This window comes from Dreissena polymorpha, chromosome 7 (genome assembly GCF_020536995.1).
Source record: "Dreissena polymorpha isolate Duluth1 chromosome 7, UMN_Dpol_1.0, whole genome shotgun sequence".
NCBI classification, from domain to species: Eukaryota; Metazoa; Mollusca; class Bivalvia; order Myida; family Dreissenidae; genus Dreissena; species Dreissena polymorpha.
The window spans coordinates 107,146,169-107,171,545 of record NC_068361.1 but is presented as its reverse complement, the minus strand read 5'-3'; the positions used below and the strand labels follow the sequence as shown (position 1 = coordinate 107,171,545).

The 25,377-nt window shown below is 32.8% G+C and overlaps 1 long non-coding RNA gene across 1 annotated transcript in view; it reads right to left on the bottom strand.

Moving 5' to 3' along the window:
- Positions 1-25,149, bottom strand: part of LOC127838801 (uncharacterized) — an 82,300-nt gene extending 57,151 nt beyond the window's left edge. The window contains exon 1 of the long non-coding RNA XR_008029963.1: positions 24,964-25,149. This is a non-coding gene — a long non-coding RNA (uncharacterized LOC127838801). The remainder of the gene's footprint in view (positions 1-24,963) is intronic.
- Positions 25,150-25,377: the final 228 nt, after the last annotated feature.

Below are 25,377 nucleotides of genomic sequence, written 5' to 3'. Positions count from 1 at the left end.
TTATTCATAGAACCTCCCTGTGTTTATGATGTATGTTTTGAATAAGAAACACAAGTTTCTTTATCTGTGTGTCATGAATCTGCAATATAATGCATAAAATTTCATGTGAATTGTACAATCATGCGCCTCTCATACGCTCAGTTTATTGTTTTCACAAACAAGAATCCATTCAATTTTGATAAATTTCTTTTGTCAGTAAAACTATCCGGAGTATGTGATGATTAATTCTGAAACTCGACTGTCATTATAAAGCCTATATAAATTAGGTGTTCTTTGAAAAGACTGCTGCCCGTATTGTTAATCGTTTTGCATTACAAATGTTGCGATGTCAGACATTCTGACTACGCCACGTGCCGACTTTATTGTTTTCTTTCTCTAAAGCAAACTCAATAAGGCATCCACCGCACAAAACATGTTATAATTGGACATTTAACAATTTAGATGTGTACTTTGAATAGTAGTAGGCATTATTAAGGTAGACGCTATTTAAAAAAAAATTCTTGCAATGTGTGCATATGTAAATCAATATCCATGTGTGCAGATGTGTAATATTATTATATTTTGAATTGGAAATGATATTTCAAATGTAGTTAAATATAGGCATAACATTTCTTACGCATAACGTATTTTGGAAAATCATAGCTGTGAGATGAATAAAATGAAACCCATTTACGTTTCCGCTTTCACCGATATTTTACAACGTTTAACCATTTGTAAATGCAATTAACAATATGGCTTGTCCTCAGATTACCTACGTTTTGATTAAGCGTCTTCAAACATAGCAACGATTGAATTTCTTACGGCTTTTAGGTATTATTTCAAAATATCGTGTTCATTTCTCAAAGTTTGTATCGATAAAATGTATTTGATTGTATGGTACGGCTTCATAAGAATTAGTTTACTAAATAAATCAGGTTTAAAAAAAAAACACTTTTTGTCTAATTATGTGAAGGTATTGAGATACTTTTAACAGAAGTTTATTGTGTACACACCGGTCTTACTGACCTGTGTACTAACGCGAAAGGAATTGTTGGTAGCACTTCTTTTACTATTGAAAAGTGAAAGCGAAAGAAGGTCATGTAATCGTGCTTATGATAATCGCTATCAGTCTTAATAGAGATTCAAAATCACATTTAAACATAATTTAATAACATTTCTTAAACAACATTCCGTTTTAAACACACAATGAAAACGATTTTTTTTCAGTATTAACATTTTCATTCCTACGCAGTAATACTTTGGCGGAAGCATAATTCCCCAAACCAGAGGACAAAACAGACGACACTTTCCGCCTTAACTTGATATTCGGTAAGGAGGGACTTCCTTGAAACTACAAATACCATAAAAGCGGAAAGTGTCGTCCCTGATTAGCTTGGCGGACGGCACAGGTTAATCTGGTTTGACACTTTACGCACATGCATTAAGCCTTTTTTTCTCAGAACAAGTCTCATATGGATAAGACTCGACTATCTGTCATATGTAAGATACGTGCTCGTTATTTTCGTATCAATGAGCAGGTAAATGTGCACACTCTCCTCGACAGTTTCAGACAAGTGTTGATGCAAAAGTCGAGTTTGGAATCTTTAGGCATCGGTGTCCAACAAATATGCCTAGTTCCATATATGGCCTTATCGTTTTAAGTCATATCGTTAATGTAATGCTTATTTTTGCCGGTCAGCATATCAACTGAAACAGTTTACCTTTGGGCTGGTTATCATAATGAAGCTTCGATTACCTACGCTACGTACGTAATTATGGCGTCCTTGTTCACTGCATACAACGCAGAGTGGTCATTTACAATTCTACCGAATTTAGTGTCTGGCTCATATTACATACTTTTCTAACCTAACGTTTTGTAATATTGAATGATTGACACAACTAGAAAATTATCAGATTCTTCTGCAGTTGAAATGCCGTGTTTTAATTAAGCAAGCATGTGCAAGGACAACAGGAAAGAAAAAAAACACATTTGAATTGTGCCCAATATACCAAATTATGTGTATAAAGATAAGTTTCACACAAACAGAAATGATATTAATGTAGTGGATTGTGGTTTAAATACAGTCCTCAGTAAACAGACATGGGCTTATTATCTTCATCTGATGGGAGATTATTAATTGATACTGCTATGTATATTCGAACGGAAGCAGTAGTTAAAAGCCGGGCATTGACATCGTAGTAACATTACATAGCAAAAGCATCTGGATCTTGTATGTCAACATTATATAGACCGTGAACTTCTTTGCAAAACGAGATTGTCTGTAGAAGTATTGTTATTCTGTATCGTTTGAATATTATCTATTCATGCAATTAACCAGAATTCCGTGTACATATACAACTAAAAGGTACGTGTACATATACAAATCATCGTGCTTGGGTTTAAAATGCTTGCCAAATTTGATGCACGTCTAAACTTTTCGGAAGGTACCATAGTCAGCTTCTTTTATTACGTCGTGATTAATCGTTCTGTACATGAAATTGCATTGCTGAAAGCGTTAATTTGCAGAACCAAATTTTTTTAAGTCAAATACATAGGAGCAGACGAATTGGATGCTTCTTCAAATGGACTCTTTATTTGAAAATTGCAATGTTTTTATATGAGGCATACTGGTTAGCGAGTATTTGTCGAACAACGGTATTTACCTCACGTTCTATTATTTCGTGTTTTGTAACGCTTAAACACTATTTGGTTCGTCATATACGTATAAACATTTGTTTTTCTTGAAGTTAACATCAGCAATTCGTATTATGGTTGAACTTTTGCTATTTTGCAAATTTCTTCGCAATGAAATGTGACCTCTTTCCAGGGGCATGCGCATGGTGAAAACACATCTCTTGTTTAAGCCCGACCTGTGTGCTTGAAATTTGCATTTGTCCTCTACTATAGAGCAGATCTTAAGTATTTTTCTTATAACATATTATTTCAATCGCAATTGATGTAGTGAATATGCAAACAGTATTTATTTATTAATGTTTAACATTAAAACGAGAAACATGTTGTTGTATACAGATATCTGAACTGCTCACACAATTTACTCAGTAAAACTTGTCATGAAATAGAAATAAAATATTTAAGTTAAACATTATCTGTTCGAATTTTCTCCCTTGAAACAATATATTCTTTTTTGGACACATATCTTTAAATAAACTGCACTTCCCGCTATTTTATAAATGGCGTCCGCGTATGTAAATGTTCCGCCAAAAATCTATAAACAACTTACGTTTGATTTTCAGCATCAAAAACCTACAGTTTGCAATCTTTATATCGAGGAACAATACACAGACATAAATACACTAGCTCACGTTTACATAATTTGCTTTGCTTACACATTTACATACAAATAAACCACGAAAGTTTAATGTTCTATAAATATGTTTTGAAATATTACAATATATCAAACATTGAACACAATATCGCAAACGTTGTCAATACTAAATTCTGTCCGAATCGTCGTTTACGATTCGGTTATATTTTAACTCAGTAATAATGTTGTACCCCTATTTGAAAGTATTAAGTGTTATAATACTTAACGGGTAGAACTGCAAACTATGAGCATTTCTTTTACAGATTTAATGACCAAAATAAAATATAATAATGTATACGAACTTTATGCTTTCGAACAGTAAATACAATTTTTGCCTATTACATACAAGTTTTAAATACTCGTATAATCAGAGCATAGCAAAACGTATAATACGGTATCCGAATAATTGCTTTACCGTAGATTTTCTATATTTAGTTTGCAGACTTCTTTTACTAGAGTTGCGACACCTTAAGGGTTTCGCGGGATGGAATGAGTGGGGAGATCAAATCAAATTGAAAGCCGATTAGAGCTATTTCGACAAAAATTTGGGTACGAAAAAATATGTGGGTACGAAAAAAAAATAATTTGGGTACGAAAACAAATTTGAGTACGAAAAAAAAAGGGTACGAACAAAATAAAGGTACGAAAAACTATTTGGGTACGAAAAAAATGGGTACGAATAAAAAATTAGGTACGAACAAATTTGTGTACGAAAAAAATTTGAGTACGACATATGGGTACGAAAAAATTTGGGTACGAACAAATTTGTGTACGAAGAAATAATGGGTACGAACATAATATGGGCAGGAAAAAAAAATAATTTTGTTACGAAAACAAATTAGAGTACAAAAAAATAAAGGAAACAAAAAAAATAGGGTACGAAAACTATTTGGGTACGAAAAAAATGTGTACAAATAAAAATTTGGGTACGAAACAAATTTGGGTACTAAAAAAATGGGAACGATTTTTTTATTTGGGTACGAAAAAAATGGGTATGAAAAAAAAATTGGGTACGAACAAATTTGGGTACGAAAAAGATTGGTACGAAAAAAAAATGGGTACGAACAAATTTGGGTAAGAAAAACATTTCGGTACGAAAAAAATGGGTAAGAAAAAAAAATTGGGTACGAAAACAATTAGGAACAAAAAACATTTGGGTACGAAAAAAATGGGTACGAAAAAAAAAAAATTGTTACGGAGAAAATTTGGTACGAACAAAAATTTAGGTACGAAAAAAATGTGTACGAAAAAAATTGGGCACGAAAAAAAGGGGTACGAAAAAAATTGGGTACGTAAAATTTGGGTACGAAAATAATGGGCACGAATTTTTTTTTAGGTACGAACAATTTGGGTACGAAAAACATTTGGGTACGACAAAAATGATTACGAAAATCGAAAAATTGGGGTATGAAAAATCTAATTTGAATTGTCTAGCCCGTCAAATGTCTCCTGGGGGTGAATTGTCTTGGGGTTGCTATTAAGGCTACATGTACTTCCGGCCAAGCCACGTGTTTATAGCGATTGCGCAATAAAAAACACCACTTTTTCGTGATTTAATAAAAAACTAGATTTTTCCCAGTAATAACGAATACGCCAACAGGTAGATCGCGTTATATGTACAGTTAATGGAAAATTTCATAGGGCCATACATTGTAACTCTGTGAAAAATCATCTGACCAGAACCGGCTGATAATATGCATGTCTCCTCTTGGTAGTGAAGCTTCCCATTAAGTTAAATTGAATTCCAGTCATTAGTTGCTGAGAAATAGCCCGGACAAAAATTGTGCATGGACGGACAGACGAAGCGGCGACTATATGCTCCCCCCTTAAAAAATTTGGGGAGAGCATAATAAAAAAGTTGTGGCAATTTAAAAGTGGTACGCAAACTTTAAAATAGATTTATCAATTATATGCTTATTCTTAGTGAAAAAAAGGCCATAATTGTTACAAAATGCTTGATACAGTTATCTGCTTTTGTTTATACATTGGGGTCATGTTGGTTAAGAAGCAAAATACATGTATGAAAGCAATATGTCAATGGACATAGGAAATATATTCGAGGTGGTACGCAAACATTCCAATGCGCGCACCTACGCCGGGGTGAGTAGGATAGCTACACTATATATATTTCATATATAATAGTCGAGCTCAAAAGTAAATATACTATAAACAACAAGCTTACCTCAATCACAATTTTAATGCAATGCAGTTAAACAATAAAGTTACAATGATATGCCAGGGATTGAAACTAACGTTTTAGTGTTTTGGTTGCCCAGATAAAGAATAACGAGTCCAGAAATATGAACATGTGAATATTATTATATTTTTTTAATAAAATAATAGATAATTATATACATTTGCTGACAATACACATGTTCAATGCATGATGTATTATTATGAGCCTGAATTGAATCATGTCCTATTCCTATATAATGAATGTTATTTAACTAGTATTGATCCATGGTGATCAATTGTTTTTCAATTTTTATTGCACTGAATTGTTTTAAGATTAAAAAAAAAAACCAACTTTTGAAATTGAGTTGCCCAGGCCAAAATCTACTTGCCCCGGGCTCATGGGAAACCACTTATTTCCATCCCTGTATGCTCTTCATTTTCTGTTCTTCCATCCCATTCTCAAAATTAATTTTAAAGCACAATACTTTTTAATAACATTTGTATGAATTACTAACCATTATCACCCAAAACACAATTTTACAACGCTGTAATCGTGTCGTAGAGATTTAGTTTACTATTATCAGTGTTCTCTTTAAATACCGGCAGCCAGCGATTCTGCCGGTTACATTTACTCTTACATTTACATGACTGCTTCTTTTCCCAAATATATCAAGTAAATGTCATAAATGCTTTTGTTTTACTGCATAGTTGCCGGCCATATAACTGGTACTCAATTTTCTGGAAAACACTGAATTATGCATGAAAAACACACAATACTTAAAATCTTAGATTCGTTTTTAAAATAAATTGACACTTCCAGCTTGTCGCCATTAAAATCCAAAGATTCAAATAATTTTCCACGAGGTACGTCAACAATTGCGTAATCAAATGAATGAAAAAAAAAGTAAAGAAAGCCGGACTTAACATAAATTCCAGGTTGATAAACACAACAAGGTAAAGGTACCTTGTAGTCGGTGAGATATAATAATAATACAGTTAGTAAGGCTCGTACCCTGGGTACGGTAAATATACTAAAACGTACCCGGGAATTTTAACACTAAATCGGTTGTTGTCGGGTATTTTGTAAAAATTAATTATGTTTACATTTATGTCAATTTTCTGTTCAATGGCATTTATATTATCAAAACTCATTGTTAAAATCAATGATGTGATTTAATTTTAAATCTTAAATTGTTTAAAGTCGCGTCATTGTATGACGTCGTCAAGTATAATATTTTCCGCGACATCGCACGCTCACTTTTTACCGTCATAGATTTTTTTTAAAGAAACATTTTTTGGTTTGCAAGGTCCGTTAAATGGGGAACACCATATTCGGTATTTATATTATGTTTTAACAATTAATTCATGCTGTGTTATAAATATTGAATAAGATAGTTCGATATTGATTGAAAATGTTTCATATGTTATTTATGAAACCTCTTATTCTAATGAGTGTATGCTATTATATTATACTTTGAAAAGCATATCTGTTGTATCTATAATCTTATTATTCAAATTAAATCGTTAATTTAACAATGCTTGTCGTCAGTGTTAGTCGTAAATGCTTGTGATCATTGTCGTCAATGTTAGTCGTCAATCCTTATCGTCATTATACATGAAGGAAATAAAAGCAGAAACAGAGACGTATTCTTGATTACTTGATTATTCCTACGACGTCCTCTCAACACTCAAACTAAAAAGCATGTTGATGCAGATTTTTTAAAAGAGAAGGTTGTTTAAGGTTAACAATATTGTTTTACGTTATCGGTAGCATGTTTAACGACATCGGATTTTTGGCGGATATACAACTCGGATACAATCTAATATTTGCGGGCATGTTTAAGTTTATTTACCGTACCCAGGGAACATGTAAGTAAAGTTAAGAGTACCCGGGGTACATGTACCGGTAAGTAGTACCCGAGCCGAGAATGACCAATCGAGCCTTCGTAAGTGATTGATGGTGTATGGGATAACATGCACTGAGGGTGTATATTTTGCATGAACAAGTCAATTGAAGGTGTTAGAGATGCATTGATCCATAACATTAAAAAGGGTAATTAACCAAGGGCTTATTAAAATTAAAACGATGATATTACATTGTACCAGCTGTTTATTGTTGAGTACTGTAAGCTTGCAATATTTTAAATAATGTAAACAACTTACCTTGTATTAAGTTGACACATTGTTGTCAGATGTAGAAACTTTTTATACTTATTTCTGTTAAGTTGCACTGGCTGAACCAAAAGAATTATGTAGTCGTTTCTGAATAATCACGAAACAACCTACTAATGCATATGTGCTTGCCAGTTACTGAGTTTGTGCATTTCCATTCATTATATTATCGGCCTTGGCAAACAGCGTAGACCCAGATGAGACGCCGTGCGATGTCTGCTATTTCGTTACGCTGAAGATTTCCATATCCACGGGTGTTTTTGTGTCAAATGTTATGGTTTTTCAAAAGATCGTATACTTATCTACAAAACAGCGAATTAGCGTTCACTTTACATCATCTATGTTATTTTGTTAATACTTTCTCGCGTTCTTTTCGAACTTGTAATACAAGTTGTATTGACAGCCATTGGTCGACGCCGTCTGCTATTTCCAACGATGAAGATTTCCATATCCACTGAAGTTTTTTTATGTCAAATGTTAGTGTTTTCCAATTGATCGTATACTTATCTACAAAACGGATAAGTAGCGTTCACTTTACATCGTTTGTGATGATGTTATTTTGTAAATACTTTTAAGCGTTCTTTCTGTCGAAGTCGGCCATTTTGACGTGTGTGAAAAAATACCGACATTCCCGCAATTACCAAAATCCCCAGGAATCCCCGAGATCCCACGAAATCCCCATTAATATTGATTATTTATCGAAAAACTGCGTATTTTAATATAGATTGTTGCGAAGTACACTGAAATAACTAATAATGAAACATTGTTTTTATGAAAGTTTGATTTCGGATATTTCGGTAGGGTAACGGTATATCCACATAACGCATTTTGTAATTCCGGTTATGTAAAACTTGCGAAATTGTTTCGTGATTTCATCAAAAACTAGATTTTTCCCAGGTATCACGCCTACGCCAACAGGTAGATCGCATTCTGGTACATATACATGTCAAATTTCAGCAAACGTGTTCGGCCAGTTTTCAAGCGCCTCAAATCGCGGCTATATGCACCAACTTAACGAAACTTAGCCCCCTTTATCATTCGTTCGATTGAACGTCATCAATGATGACGTCCAATACATCACTCATTCCATATAATGAATAAGAACGCAGGAATGTACTGTTCGTGAAATCTGCAAGCACCGTTGTTTAGAAAAAACAGTACAAACCCTTGGCAATTTTAGGAGTGTTATAAATATTTTTAAATCATCGTTCTTGATTTGGATAAAATATTGACCTACATTCGTGTTGCAGCGTAGCGCTAACGATATATGACGCTATATACCATGTGTAAAATATGTACTTTACTATACTTTAGCTCAAGTATCATTCAGTGAATAAGTTTTTGTATTTGATTTCGTTTATTTGTGTAATCGACGCTGAAAACAAATAAAGATAATTGCGCCATGAGCCTATATGAGGTGTGTTTCAACAATAGAAATAGGTGTATACAACTAGAACTATCATGATATGGGTCATCATATGCCTAAAGAGTTATACTTAAAAATACAAATCTGTGTAAACAACTAGAACTATCGTGATATTGCCATAATATGGGTCATCATAAGCCTTAATGAGCTTTTTTCAATAAAAATAAATATGTTTAAACAACTAGAACTATCATGATATGGGTCATTATGAGAGACATCCGATTCCGTTCAACGAAATTGTAATCCCTACTGAATAAGAAAGTGGCGTTTTAACTAAAATTAGTCTGTAATGTTATGAAAATATGTTCTTGCATTCCTGAACGTTCATCATAAAAAGTAAAATAGTTGTCCTTGACAACAAATCATTCTCTTGTGATATAATTAGTAGGCTTCGGTTTTAAATTGCATATTTGTTGACAACAAGTCCACTATTTTTCTTTAATAAGCGTGTTATGTAACGATGTTTTTATGTTTAATTGTGTGTTTTGGAAATACAAATACACTATATATCAGGTAAATTTGTATCTATGATTACATCTGATGATGGAATATTGATGTACAACCCAGGCATTACTTTCGTTATGTAATTACACGATTTCTCATGTCGCGAAGACAATTAAATCCCAATATGTCTAGATATCCTACGGATGCGGAGGAAACGAGTGACACATGAAATCAATTTCTAAGGCTGGGGTCCATATACTATTTTGGGCTGCTTGGCTGGCCACTTTTCTGCCATTGGGCCTGAAGTGAGGTTTTCTATTTCTTATATTATACATTCCGCACAGGCTATTCAGGGACGACGCTTTCCGCTTTTATGGTATTTTTAGTTTCAATTAAGTCCCCCCTTACCGAAAATCATGTTTAGGCGGAAAGTGTCGTCCCTGATTAGCCTGTGCGGACTGCACAGGCTAATCTCCGCACAGGCTAATCTGGGACGACACTTTACGCACATGCATTATGCCCAGTTGTCTCAGAACGCGACTCATATACTCATTCCAGCTACAAAAATTTTGTACTATCTTGCAAACATATTATTCCCAAAAGGCCAATAGTGTCGGCGAATACCGTTCTCCCAAGGGCGTTATTAATTTCGTTAAAGAACTTTGTCCGGAATGCAGGGCTGTGTGTAATATTTTTTAACAGTAAATCCCGTTACTGTCTTTATTATATATGACAAAGGTTGCTAATGTTGCATTTTGTTTGGGCTTAATTTAATCCTATTAAATGTTAAGCACTACACATATCCTGTATTCGTGCTGTAGCTCATACAACCTCTAAATTTCAGCGTGTTCAGTTATATGTGGACTTACAAGTCATGCGAGCCTTTTAATAGTTTAATTATGATGGTTTTACGATTTCTAGCAGACATTCTTTTGGTTCTGAAATAGCACCAGGGTCGTTCATTAAATCCGTTTGCCTTTTATAAACTGGAAAAAGATCCATTTTGAACTTATTCATGCAATCAGATTATGTAAAACTAAAACCTTATGGCGCAAGCCAAATGCAAATAACAGCAACATATCATTTCTTCAAGTATTATGTTCAAGAATATGATCCGCCTACATTATTTCACGGACAATGAATTGTGTGCTCTTACGGAATTCAAGTTGCTTTAGCAGTTGATAAATCTAACAATATATACATTGTTCTTTATATGGAAAGAAAACAATTGCTTAACAATAAGATATTAAATACTAAAACCTGAAGACATTGTCATTGAATTGAAGCTGTTAATACACAATAAATCATTTGATACATAAATGTCAAACTTAGCGGTTCAGCATGTCGATGTCAAAAGCATTTAGGCATAATTTAATATGATTTTTTATTTGTTTTCAAAACTGCAGCAATTAATAGCTTACAAAAACCTTATGCGTTTCAGTGATTACTTTATGTCAAATTTATGTCAGCTGCGCGAATATGGCAAACTCTCTTCAATAAAAAACTATCGTGGCAGTGTATTACCGCGATGGAAAATAAATTGTATATGTAATTTATAATCAAGGGCAGTGTCCCACTCATTAACCCATTTATGCCTAGCGTCTAGAATAAAGGCCTTGGCAAACGGCGTAGACCCAGATGTGACGCCGCATGACGCGGTGTCTCGACCTGGGTTTACGCTGTTCGCTTAATAAAATTTCTGTATGAAATATTATAAATATAGAAATAAATATACTAGACATCCCTTATTTTGGAAATAAAGTGATCCAATTTAGAAGGATGGGATGGTCCACTGGGCATAAATGGGTAAGTAAGCGATTGCGAAATTTTGATAATATGCGCTGTAGCACTAGGACGAGAAAATTCATCTGTATTTTTGTTTCGAAAATCACGCCCGTATAAGGAGTTGCGCACAAATATGTAATTGAAATGTGTGCTTCTAAAAACATTCGTGATCGCCAAACCAAGACAATAAGTGCTCTAGTAATTGCAGATGAACATGGTGAACCAGTGAAAGAAAAACAAAAACACGCACATGTAGATGAGTTGCTGAAATAACCTATTATATGTAGCGTTTAACAAGCATCATCAACTTCTTAGTGTTAAGACAATCGATTGTTGTCGACATGCGCTGAAGAAGTTACATATAATTGGTTATAAATATGTTTGTAGAAAATCACATGTAAAAAGGAGCTACAGTCACCACATGCTTGCACAAGCGCGCATTCTTAAAGACGCCTTAAATTGCTATACCCTACATGTTTTGGCGGTATATGCTTAAACGTCCGAGGCAGATATTTTATAAAGTTATTTCATTGCTTTAAGCTCTACAACTAGGCATTATTGTCTTCAAATTAAAATGAAAAGGCAAATGGAATATCATTCGCATATCAGTCACCTTTTCTGATAATTAGTTTTGTTGTTAAACAAGTCTGTAGTTTATGTCATATTCTAAGACATATTACGGATAACTACTCCTGTCTTATGACTTCCCTTCGGTTCTCAACGCATGATTACATATCACACCCGTAAATTCTTCATGTATGCATACTCCTTGATTATTAAGTGGAAGAAAAGACAGTAACTTCTTTTAGATAACGCGTCTCTGTTTTCAAACACTACATTTTGTTCATGGATTTTGTTTAAAAATGAAGGCAATGCACTTCAGTCAATATCTTCATTAAAAAGCAATAGTGTTTATTTTGCCATTACTTAGCGTAAATTGTTTATTAGTGGTAATATCTTAGCACGTTGATGTTCAGCCGAGCTCGCTGTCAAACACTATACCTTCTCTTGTAATTTGTCGTTTTCTACAGGGGCCACAATAAAGAATTGATAATTTCGTTAATCAAATATTACCGTCACAACTGTAATATTGCATTAATTGGGTTGACATGCTTTTATATACCGAAATATATGTATTTCTTTTAATTTGATCTCTATCAGTTTGTATTTTGTTAAATCTATGTTACCAGACCACATCGAGCGTTAACATTGCGGCAATTTCTTTACGACCGATGTTGTTGATGTGATCACTTTATTTTTCGAAATAGTGTGTAAAATAAAATTTGATTTTGAGGGTTTATGGGCTTTTAAATCCAGACAACATTTATGTATCAGATGCAATGGTTGAAATACAGGTAGCTCTATTAACTTCAATTGTAAATATGTATCACAAGCGTGTCATAATATTATTATCTGCACTTAATTCGTACCAATTTACCTTTTGATATCACAACAAAAATAACATCGCAGTTTTTAAATAAAACGTTTAATACATAAGATAAATAAAGGTTTGACTTTATGCTGTGGCTATCAATATACGTCATATCGAACAAAACAGTCCCACTCGAATAACAATAATGTTAATAGCAGTTCTTCATTGCGATCAAATCTTAAATATGCTGATATCATTTTAATACGATTAGGATCATCATAGTTCATATGGTGACAGGTAAGTGTTATTTGTTTCAGTTTTGATGATTATGTTTGAATATGTTAAGTTCTTTCTTTGTAATAGTATGTTTGAAAATGTTGTTTTGCTGTTTGAAAACAAAACACACTACCATGTATAATGGATACAAAATATTCAAATAACGCTTTCAATGTGCTTTTTCCTAGATACACTATTACACTTTTGCATGTTATAATCGTCAATAATCTTAATTTTAGAAATACAATCATAATATTGAATTTAATGCATAAACAAAAACTTAATTTACGTTTATTATTAGAACATCTGTTTAATTTACGACGTGCACGCTTAATGAAATCACTGAGAAAAAATACAATGAAACAAAGTCTAAATATATACTTGTTTAATAGAAAACGATTAATTATTATCGGAAAATGTGTCCATTTGACCATGTTTCTTTCGTGATAAATGTATGAAGTATTACACAACGATATATAAACAATTTATTCAAAATCAAACGAATGGGTTTTGAATTTCGTTCATAACTTATAGTCCAAACAAAATATTTAAAATCTCTATAACGCTCAAAATCAACGAAAAGTTCGTAAAATATTTCGTAAAATAAAGTTAACACCTAAACAAGCAGTGTTCCTTATAGCAATAGCCACAATTTCAACGCTATATATGGTAGGATTACATAGATTTTTGTAGATACAAAATGCTCGTTTTTATTTATTTGTGACCACAATAAATTCTATGTTTATTTCCTGCGAATACAGTCTAACCTGTCTATAAAGACCACTCAAGGGATTTGGTCGTTGTGGTCTTTGTTTACAGGTGGTCTTTATTCCCAGGGTCGATTGAAACTTTGCAAAATATGCAAGTAGTATTTTAACAGGTACCTTATCTATGTATGTGCTCTTTGTTTAAATGTTTGAATACTTATGCATGTATAATAAATAAAGGATTAAAAACACAGTTTTGTTTTTATTATTTCCATTCCCTTATGTTTTTATTATTTATTTAATTAATCATATACATTTATAAATAATTATTGACATACATGTATATGTACATGTAATTCAAAATGTTCTGGATTTGAGTTTTGCTTACACCAAGATCACTAGCCACTCGTCTACAACTGTGTCCTTTAACTAACAAACTAATGACCGCAACGCGTTCTTCCAACATCAAGAACTTACGCTTGGAAGCTATGGTGGTTAAATTTAACTGATTACTGTCTATAATCTATGCACGTCTTATCAAAGAGAAATGTAAGAAGGGAATGGCTATCAAAATGTTTGTATTTCAGGCATCGTTTATTATATAAAACCATTAATTTCCTTAATGAGTTGATGAAAGCCCCAAACTTGTCTTTGATATTTTCAGTAATTAGTACATTAATCGCGAGTCACTTTAATACAAAGGCAATATTTTTACACTTTTGACAAATTGTCAAATGCATAAAAGAAGCAGGCGATTACCAATTAGCGATGCGAGTTAAATAAACAAACAACTGCTATCGAGTGCAATAAACTGTCACGTGCCAATATTTACATAGCGACCGACGAGACCACTGGTAAGATGTGTATCACGTGACTACACAGCGTCATGGCGGTCATTTTGTTTTTTGAAAGTTGCAAAATCGTTGATTTTTATGATTGCAGTGGTCGTTGTAAGCTATCAAAATGGACTTTTGGGAATGTAAAAGGGCGGCCTTTGGTTTTTGTTCGCAGGTGGGCTTTATTCGCAGGTTCAATATATAGCGAAATCGTTCGGGAGGAAATCGGTGTGGTCGTTATTGACTGTTGGTCGCTATTAACAGGCGGTCGCTCGGGCAGGTTGGACTGTATATCTATTTTTATTTATTTGTGACCACAATAAATTCTGTGTTAATTTCCTGCGAATATATCTATTGATACGACACACGATCACTAAAATGGTATCATATTAAAACCATAATGAAAACGAGCATTTGTATCCACAAACATCTATTTTACCAGACCACATCTGGCGTTTAAATTTCGACAATGGCCATAAGGAACAATGATTTTTAATTGTTTAGCTTAATTTTACGAAATAGTGTACGAAATTTTCGTTGATTTTGAGTAGTAATGTTACGCGTGACACGCGTTTATCAGTTGTCGATATTGTTCAGCCAGTTAATCTTAATTGATTATTTGTGTATTGATAAACTGGACAAGATGCGTTAAGCGTGCTTATAATTAGTACTTAATAACATACTAAGGGATATTTCGGAATTGATTTTGCTAATAACGTGTAATGGATGTTTTGAAGTCTGTGACTTTGTTCGCCCAGTGCGTTTTGCCTACCATAACACACGACAGAAAATTTAAATAGTACACTGTACTAAATATTAAATACCTAATATTGTGTTAAAGCAGGTTTTATCTTAGAAAGCAATCAATGGTATTGCGCAAAAACAATACACTTTAAAATGAGTTTGAATCTTGATCAACATATTTGTAATTTAAAGAATTATTAAAAGCGTATCTAATATGTTGCCATGACATTGACTTATGATATTAATACCATTCCGTATGTATATGCCGTAGTTACACTGATCTAAGAAAAACACATAAGCCTTATATTTTATAATGACCTGGTACATAAAACAAGCTGCTTAGTTTCATGTGCACTGCGGGGAATCACGTGATCACAAAAGTACATCGTACGCACAAAATGGCGGAAAAAGCTCTCGCTTAATGACGAATGTCAACGTATTCTCATATTTTATAATATCCAAATTAATGATAACTATGCGCACAGTACATAAGAGTACAGACAATTACCAGAGTACATAAGGAGACTAAGCGGGTACTTTGCGCATAGTTATCATTAATTTAGTTATTATAAAACATGAGAATACCTTGATTTTCGTCATTAAGCGAGATCTTTGTCCGCCATTTTGTTCGTACGATGTACTTTTGCGATCACGTGATTCCCCGCAGTGTAGCAAATTATATCTTGTTACAATATTGAAGATGATTTTCTTTTAAGAATAATTTTTCTAAACAACACTTGATCATATATTGCATTGATAGATCCTACTTATTCTTGCCATCATTTAAAAAGTGTATGTGCATACGCATTTGACTATTTATGGTATGCAATGTTATGTTGATATACGTGCCATAAAAAAGACTATATTTAAAGTGATAATATGAGCATTTTTCACTGTTGAATTGAGCTGAAAAGAGTAAACAGGTCTTAAGAGTTAGTTAAAATGTGGTTACTGACCAATTATCTGCATCTCATCTTGCTACCAGTTGTTTATAAAAATATATTTTATATTCCATTTCTTACGTGACTCAACCAGTCCTGTAAGCCGAAATGATCCGTAAAACAAAATTGTGTCTTTGTGTCGTATATAAGAATCTGCACTAAAACTAAATTTAGGTTCACATCGTACATGCATGTTCAGTTGTTAAACGAAAGTACGGTTGATATTCAAATGGATTATTTTTTCTCTTTCCGGGATATTGTTTTAGTATGTTGATGCCGCATTAACAAATATAAGTGTATATGAAGTGAAAACACCAAAATTAAACAACGGTTGCGATAGACACCTATAAACTGCTAGATGCCCATAATATCACTTTTAAGTATACATTCAATACATTGTTGTGTAAGTATGAGATACATGTAACTGATTTTCTCTTTGTCTGTCTGTTTAAAATTAAGATTTGAGGAAAGTATTCGTAAGCATGTAATTATGAATAGAAATACAAAACGCAAATGCCGACTATTGAGATGAGATGTGATACATGATTCATTAATTTACTTGGTATTTATTTTAAAGGTGTTTCCTGATATACGCTGTGTAACGGTGTTATCTAAATAAATATCTCTGAGTCTATTGTAACGTGTGAAACTATTATATCCCCCTCCCATTCCTCATAAACGTCCAAAATACGTTGAACGTTGACAGGTTCAGCACGCTGACTCATGTTATAATATTTTTATGTGTGCTTGTGCTTTCAAGTTGTGTCTGGTCCTTATGTGATGATAAGGAACTGTAAACTTACCTCATTAAAGCACTGCATAATATATTAAACGTTTCACTGGCAATAAAGCTTAAGTTTCAATGTGCGTAAATCTGATCATAAACCAATCAACTGTCATGTTCGTGCTATTTATTACTGAAGTCTGCCAGTATTTTTTATTAGAAATTATTGTTTTAATATATCAAACTGTCAACACACGTGCCTCAAATGTGGTTATTGGTGATATAAACGACAATATCAATAACGAAGCAAATATGGTGATGTAGTTGGAAATCTTTACAGCCTACGTAGTGGATTGTAGATGCTTTATAGACCGTGCGTATATATCGTTAACACTTAAAGTACTGTTTCATAGCAATTGCATGTCTTTATGCTTAATGATAACTAGATTTCATACCTAAATAATGTATATAATTTTACACAAATAAGGTTTTATTATACCAACAGTTACATTTGACAAAATGTATTAATACAAACTGATTATTACACATTTTTATTCGACAACAAATACGGATTGTAGAATACCATTTTTGAATATGTGCTAAAAACATTAATTAAAACCAGGATTTTCGAACATAATGAAAAAAATGACGCGTTTAAGTGATATTATGCGCTTTTTTTCACTGTTGAATTGAGCTGAAAAGAATTAACAGGTCAAAAGAGTTAGTTAAAATGTGGTAACTGACCAATTATCTGCAACTTATCTTGCTACCAGTTGCTAATAAAAATATATATATTATATTCGATATTTTACATGACTCACCCAGTCCTCTAAGCCGAAATGATCCATGAAACAAAATTTTGTCTTCGTGTCGTATGAACCAATCAGCACTAAAAATAAATTTAGATTCACATCGTACATCGAATCATTCATGTCGTCAGTTCTCAAAACGAAAGTACGCTTGATATTTAAGTGAATTATTTTTCTCATTTCGGGAGATTGTTTAAGTATGTTGATGCTGCATTAACAAATAATAGCGTTTATGAAGTGAAAGCACCAAAATAAAGAACGGTTGCGATAGACACCTATAAACATAGCATATACAGTTATATACCCATAATATCTCTTTGAGCCACGTACGTCGACATCGATATGTCATTTTTCTTAAATTTACTTCATTCTATGTTTCGAATTACATATGGGAATGTACTGTTACTTATATTTTACGGACAAAAGCCCGCAACGCGAACGTTCATTGCAAATCGCACTTCATATTCTCGCATTATATGTTTTTCTCCGCTACATTAGACCTTTTCAGAATTAAGATTACACAATTATCTCCCCTGAATATTTCTTCATTTTCTGTCTCATAGACTGGTTCACTACATATAGTGACAGTCTTAACGAAACACAATAATGCACTAATCTCAGTGGGTTTAGGCGATATTTTGCCCGAACAAGTAAACAAGCTTTTAATATATTAAAGTTGGAATCATTTGCACAAATTTATATCCTATGCGGATTCAAACTTCTTGTCATGTGTGTTAGTACAGAACAAACATTTTACCTAAAGGGTTTGCTTACATCGATTGGGAGTAAACAAATAATCTCGGTAGATATATGCAAAAGAAAGCGTCACAACTTCAAAGCCCGAACTGCTGGCATTTGCAAAATGGTGTTGGTGTTAATGCATTTGCCAATGTAATTAACTCTTAACTTCCGATTTCTAAAAAAACACGTAAATTTACACACGACACTACGTGTATGCAGTAGAATCACCGACTTACTGACCGTCAAGTACTATGCTTTGTTTGAACAATGGTCTGTACGAGCTATCAACGTATTTGGTCATTCTTTTTCATTCTTTCAAGAATAGTTTAAATATACTCTGAGCTTACAGCTGGGGCTTATACAAGACTGTGATCTTCAAAAAACATTATAATAAACGAACTTCTAAAAGGTAGATATGCTAGGTAATTCAATTGTTTAATTTTCATGATTGATTTCTAGGAATGTCGCGGAATACCCTTAAATCAAACTTAAATAACAATTAAAAAAACATCAACAGGCTACATCTATTCAAGGACTTCCTGACGGAGTTAATAATGTTTACGAAGCCTGTTATTGCTCAAACGTTTTCTGGACGCAGTGAAATGAAATATTGTCATGTCTTTATGACAGATTTCTGTAGGGTGTATTTGTTCTTGTTAGAGTGCCGATATTCATTTGTGGCCGGTCCTTCATATTTGCGTTCATACGCATGTCAATTATTACGTATTTGTTAACAAATAAACTTAAGATTTTTCACGATTTTTTACAAAGTCAAATGGATAATAAAAGACTATTTCCGCTGTTTGTCAAAGTGTTATTATTTCAATCAATTTAATGATCATGTTTATTGCATAGCTGTATAACTTTAAATTAATCGTATTATTTTATTAATCGTATTATAAAACATCACGCAGGTATTGCAAACGATGCACGCAATGCAAAAGTCCCGCGCCGAATTATTTACTCATTGATAAAAGAAACGTACTAAATTCCTTAATGTTGATACTGCATTGCATTTATTATCATAAGTGGACTTTGATTCTTGCATGGCCTATCGAACAACATGTAGAACTTAATACGGCATCTCAAACAATACAACCCAGCTCTTCTTACAAAAACTGTAGAGTCTATTATAACAATTAACACGTACTTAGTATCAATAGCTATGCAGTTGGATACAATCAGATGTTGGATATTGATAGAATCGGACATGGATTAAATAATATTTTATCTCCAACAGGCAAGTGTTTCTTTAACATTTTTCATTGTAATATGCATGTTGATTTTTTCAAGTAAACGCTAGTGAAGGTAACAGTCTATGTGTGTGCACATTAAAAAAAAACAGTTTATCGAAATATATTTTAACGTAATACTCTAGTGCTTGAAATAAGGTTTCACGTGTTACAACGAGTCTTTGGAGTAAGTTTTATCGACAATGTCGACGACTTATAAATTATATAAATCAACAATACGTGTGATGACTAAATGATGTTCATACACAAAATGTGCTTAACCAATTACGTATATTGATTTTCATAATGGTTGCAATCGTCAACATTTTCAACAAACGTCCATCTATCAAACGTATTACAATAATATAAAAGTTATTCAATACACACTTTTTGGTTTCAATGAATATCAGTAAACTATGCTACTTTGATCGATTTAACAGTACGCATTTAAGTGTATTTCCATAAAGTACAAGTATTTAATTTGTATATATCATAAAAACGGCACTCAATGTTTTCTTATAATAGTTGTTTATTAGTCCAATTAGTTTAATGGGTATACATTACATGGTTTATTATCTTGAGCACGTATTTATAAACTTCGTTCCAGCACGGAGCATTGTTGTGCATACTGTAAATAATCAATTATTGCAATAAAATGACATAAATTGCTTCTTATTGAATCCGTTTGTAATCTTATTAATTAATCTTGAATTACCAATATATCAAACCAGTTCATAATCAGAGATGTTTACGGGTAATGAACCCCAGTTGTTGATTACATGCCATACATTCGAACAATCATGTTTTACAAGGTAACATAACTCGGATCAGCAAATAGGCAAGATGATATTATATACCAATAAAATTAGCGTTTTGACCGCAGCAATTGCAGTTCTATGAACCAGATTCAGTACAAATGTAAATCTATATAATGTTGATAGTTTGAATTTTAGACATGCAACGGTCATAAGCTTTGTATAAGGATAAATACTTTAAATCAATGCTTTTAAATAACGCAGTTCACTGAACTCTTGCTATTGTACGTGTATCAAATTTATTATGACTTTAAATACTTTAATTTGTTAGTAATAATATTACAAAACACATTATAACAAATGAAAGCTTCCCATGTTGTGTCAACATGCGATTGTCTGAAAAAATATGAAAGAGTACTGAACCTTAACTGTATCAATACCGATTAATTGGTATCTTTACAAACCAAAGGATATTATTAAAGAGATATACAACATTCGTTGGCGCTCGCATCACTAATATAATTATTTTAGGGAACGGTTCAACCAGCGGAAGTATGGCAGTATACGTTTGATTTAGATTTTTGCTACATTTACTAACTCTACATAATAGCAACACAATCATTTCTGCCACTAGGTTCAATATTGATCAGTCAATGTCAGTCTTCATTTACTTCATCGAATGGTCTGAAAGACCTCGTATTCTAACAACGAAACACATAATTATTCTGGCAATTCAGGTTTTATATATTTACATGTAAATTCATAGAGCAGAAGGATGTGTAGGAAGATAAAGGACGAAAATAATTTAACACTATTTTAACGTTGCAAAGGACAAATATTGATAAGAAAAATTAGTGCAATACTCGGATGATTCTAGGGCAAACATTTTGTATTATGCGGTACATGTATCCATGTTTACGAGCAATTACACATTTGTTGTCAATAAAAGATATCCGCACTAAAGCGAGTCTGATTCATTATTTAATCAGGTCCCTACTATTTTTCGTCAAAGTGTTCATTAGTTTGACAAGTACTGGATTTGTTGAATAATTGTATTATTATCATTATACAGTTGTTGTCTGCATTCTGGCAATAGCTAGCCACTTAATGAGTTATGGTACTTCTGATTAAAAATTAAAGACAACGGAATTCATCAAAACTAGCTAATTCCGATGTTACTTTTAAAATGCATTTCCATGGTATTAATAAAATGATGCTTAATGTTTTATGCACAATTTATTCATAGAACCTCCCTGTGTTTATGATGTATGTTTTGAATAAGAAACACGAGTTTCTTTATCTGTGTGTCATGAATCTGCAATATAATGCATGAAATTCCATGTGAATTGTACAATCATGCGCCTCTCATACGCTCAGTTTATTGTTTTCACAAACAAGAATCCATTCAATTTTGATAAATTGCTTTTTCTTTTTTATCCGGAGTATGTGATGATTAATTCTCAAACCCGACTTTCATTATAAAGCCTGTATAAATCAGGTGTTCTTTTAAAAGTCTGCTGCCCGTAAATTAATTCATTTTGCATTACAAATGATGCGATGTCAGACATTCTGACTACGCCATTTGCCGACCTTATTGTTTTTTGTCTGTCTCTTAAAGTGATATTATGGGCATCTTACAGTTTTAAGGTGTCTATCGCAACCGTTCTTTATTTTTGGTGTTTTCACTGCATATACACTTATATTTGTTAATGAAGCATCAACATACTAAAACAATATCCCGGAAAGAGAAAAATAATGCATTTTGAATATCAACCGTACTTTCGTTTTGACAACTGACGACAGAAATGATTCGATGTACGATGTGCATCTAAGTTTAGTTTTAGCGCAGATTCGTTCATACGACACAAAGACGCTATTTAATTTAACGGATCATTTCGGACTAGAGGACTGGGTGAGTCACGTAAAATATCGAATATAATATATTTTTTTTATAAACAACTGGTAGCAAGATGAGTGGCAGAAAATTGGTCAGTAACCACATTTTAACTTACTCTTTAGACCTGTTAATTCTTTTCAGCTCAATTCAACAGTGAAAAATGCCCATAATATCACTTAAAGGGATCTTTTCACGCTTTGGTAAATTGACAAAATTGAAAAAAGTTGTTTCGGATTCGCAAATTTTCGTTTTAGTTATGATATTTGTGAGGAAACAGTAATACTGAACATTTACCATGGTCTCATATAGCCATTATATGCATCTTTTGACGATTTTAAAACCTAAAAATTATAAAGCGTTGCAACGCGAAACGATTGAATAATTTGGAGAGTTCTGTTTTTGTCGTTAAATTTTGTGTAACTACGAAGATTGCTTATAAAGGTATAAAATACTTCATGTATATGTACTCGGCGGAATAGCTCAGTAGGCTAAAGCGTTTTTACTTCAGAACTCTGGCAGGACTCCAGGGGTCACTGGTTCGAAACCTGGTCCGGGCAATATTCTTTTCCTTTTTCAAATTTTATTCTTGATTTTTTACTGGAGCTTTTACGATCCAATGTTTACATTTATCGATATAAAGCATTTAATGAATAAGTTAAAAAATGCCAAAATCTGTGAAAAGGCCCCTTTAAAGCATACTAAACAAGGCATCCAACGCACCAAACATGTTATAATTGGGTATTTCACAATTAAGATATTTACTTTAAATAGAAGTATGCACGATTAAGTTAACACTATTTAAGAAAATAATTTTTCTTGCAATGTGTGTATTTGTAAATCACTATACATGTGTGTAAATGTGTAATAATATTATATTTTGAATTGGAAATGATATTTCAAATATTATAATAGTTAAATATGGTTAAAACATTCCTTACGCATTACGTATGTTGGAAAATCTTTACTGTGAGATGAAGAAAATGTAATCCATTTACGTTTCCGCGTTCACTGATATTTTACAACGTTTTAACCATTTGTAAATGAAATTTACAATAATTGATCTTCCCTGCGGCTATTGGACTGAAAAGTCCTCAGATAACCCACGTTTTGATAAAGCGTCTTCGAAAATAGCAACGATTGCATTTCTAACTGCTTTTAGGTCTTATTTCAAAATGTCATGTTCATTTCTCAAAGTTTTTATCGATGGAATTTGACTGCATGGTACGTCTTCATTAGAATTAGTTATGTGGAATTATTGAGATATTTTTAACAGAAGTTAGAAATATATTTCGGTACTCAGAAACAGCTAAATTCTGAGAAAACAGACTGACTTACACTATTATATCTTGACATGTTACGTGAAAAGAACATTTTATATGAACTGCTCAGAAGGTTGTTGCGCTAAAAAAATGGTTTTCTCTTTCTTGGATATGTAACACACACAAACAGCAACCTGCTTTACATGTCAAAAGATTTATAACATTTCAACTTGCCCCCGGGGTGTTTGGTGCATTGAGTTAATCGTAATTAGAATCTGATGCTTTTAAACAATTCATAAGTTTAAAAAAAGCTGCTTAATTTATAAATGCAAACGTATTAACCATCTTTTGCATCTGTTCATGTTTTTTGAGTGTTTTTTATCGACTGAAAATGTGTAAATTTATATTGCAAACAAAAGCCGTATGTGGGCATGCATAGTGATTTAATTATCACGTTTGTCTGTGATTTGTTTCTGCATGTTGTCAGCAGAGTTATGGTTCACTACCGCTACTGCAATCTTTTCGAAAAACATATGGATGGGACTCGACTATCTGTCATATGTAAGATACGTTTTTGTTATTTTCGTATCAATTAGTATGTAAATGTCGCACTATCCTCGACATTTCAGAAAAGTGTATATGTAAGTATACGATTGTGTTCTACATTTAACAAATGTTTAAAATATAGCTGCACTATTTGTGTTGTGTTTGTTTTTTTGTAATTTTGAATAAAAGACGTTGTATTTGTTTATTTCTCGTAAGTTAATAACAAACTCAACTAGCAACAAAAGCATTACTAAGCGCTAAAGGCAAGCTCGATTATTTTACTACATGTTCATTTATTATTATCATTTAGAGTTCTCGGATTAATTAAGGATTGATTCTTATTTTTCGGACGTTTATTCAGTATGAACGCTCAGGGCGAGATTTGAAAATTCCGTGAAGCGCGCTAGCGCTTCTCGGTAAATTTTCAATACTCGCCCTGAGCGTTCATACTGCATAAAAGCCCGAAAAATAAGAATCAATCATTATATTTATAAGTGTCCTTTGATTTGAAACAATTAAATCATATCCGAGCATAAAAACAACTCAGAATTGTATGCTTTTAGGGAGGCAACACATGTTGTAATCTTAGTTTCGGGAACAGCTAGGACCCGCCCCTTAAGGTTTTGTTCTTTAATATTCCTGCGAGAACAAAAGGAGTTCTGAAGTTTTACTATTAACGATAATTACACGTAGCATATTATTTGGAAAATTAAAACATCGATTGCAGCTGAAACTGTGCTGTAGAATAGATTAATGCCATTATTTAAGCTTTGACAGGGGTCATAAAAACTAAATTTAGTATAAACGACACGCTTACCTGAATGTCAACTTTAATCCAATGCTAATAAAAATAAAGTTACAGCGATATACACGTCCAGTGTCTGTTCTTAAGGTGTTTTGTATGACAAACACACAATCCGAAATACGTTTTGGATTCGTTCGATGCTTTAAACAAATATTTAACTGTAGAAAATCCACCACGTCCATAGTTTTCGTAAAATGTTTCGTCACCGAAATGACGTCACACAAGACACGTCATAAATTGCGTATTCAAGTGATGAAAATAAAATACAGAAAGATTGTTTGGTAATATATTTTTAATGAAATATTTGACAACTAAGAAAATTGATGGTATAAATCTAGTATAGAAAATTTAAGCATCAAAGAAACAAAAGTAAGCAAACGGGTAATGTTTATTAATGTTTGTTACTATATTTACAAAAGTAGTACG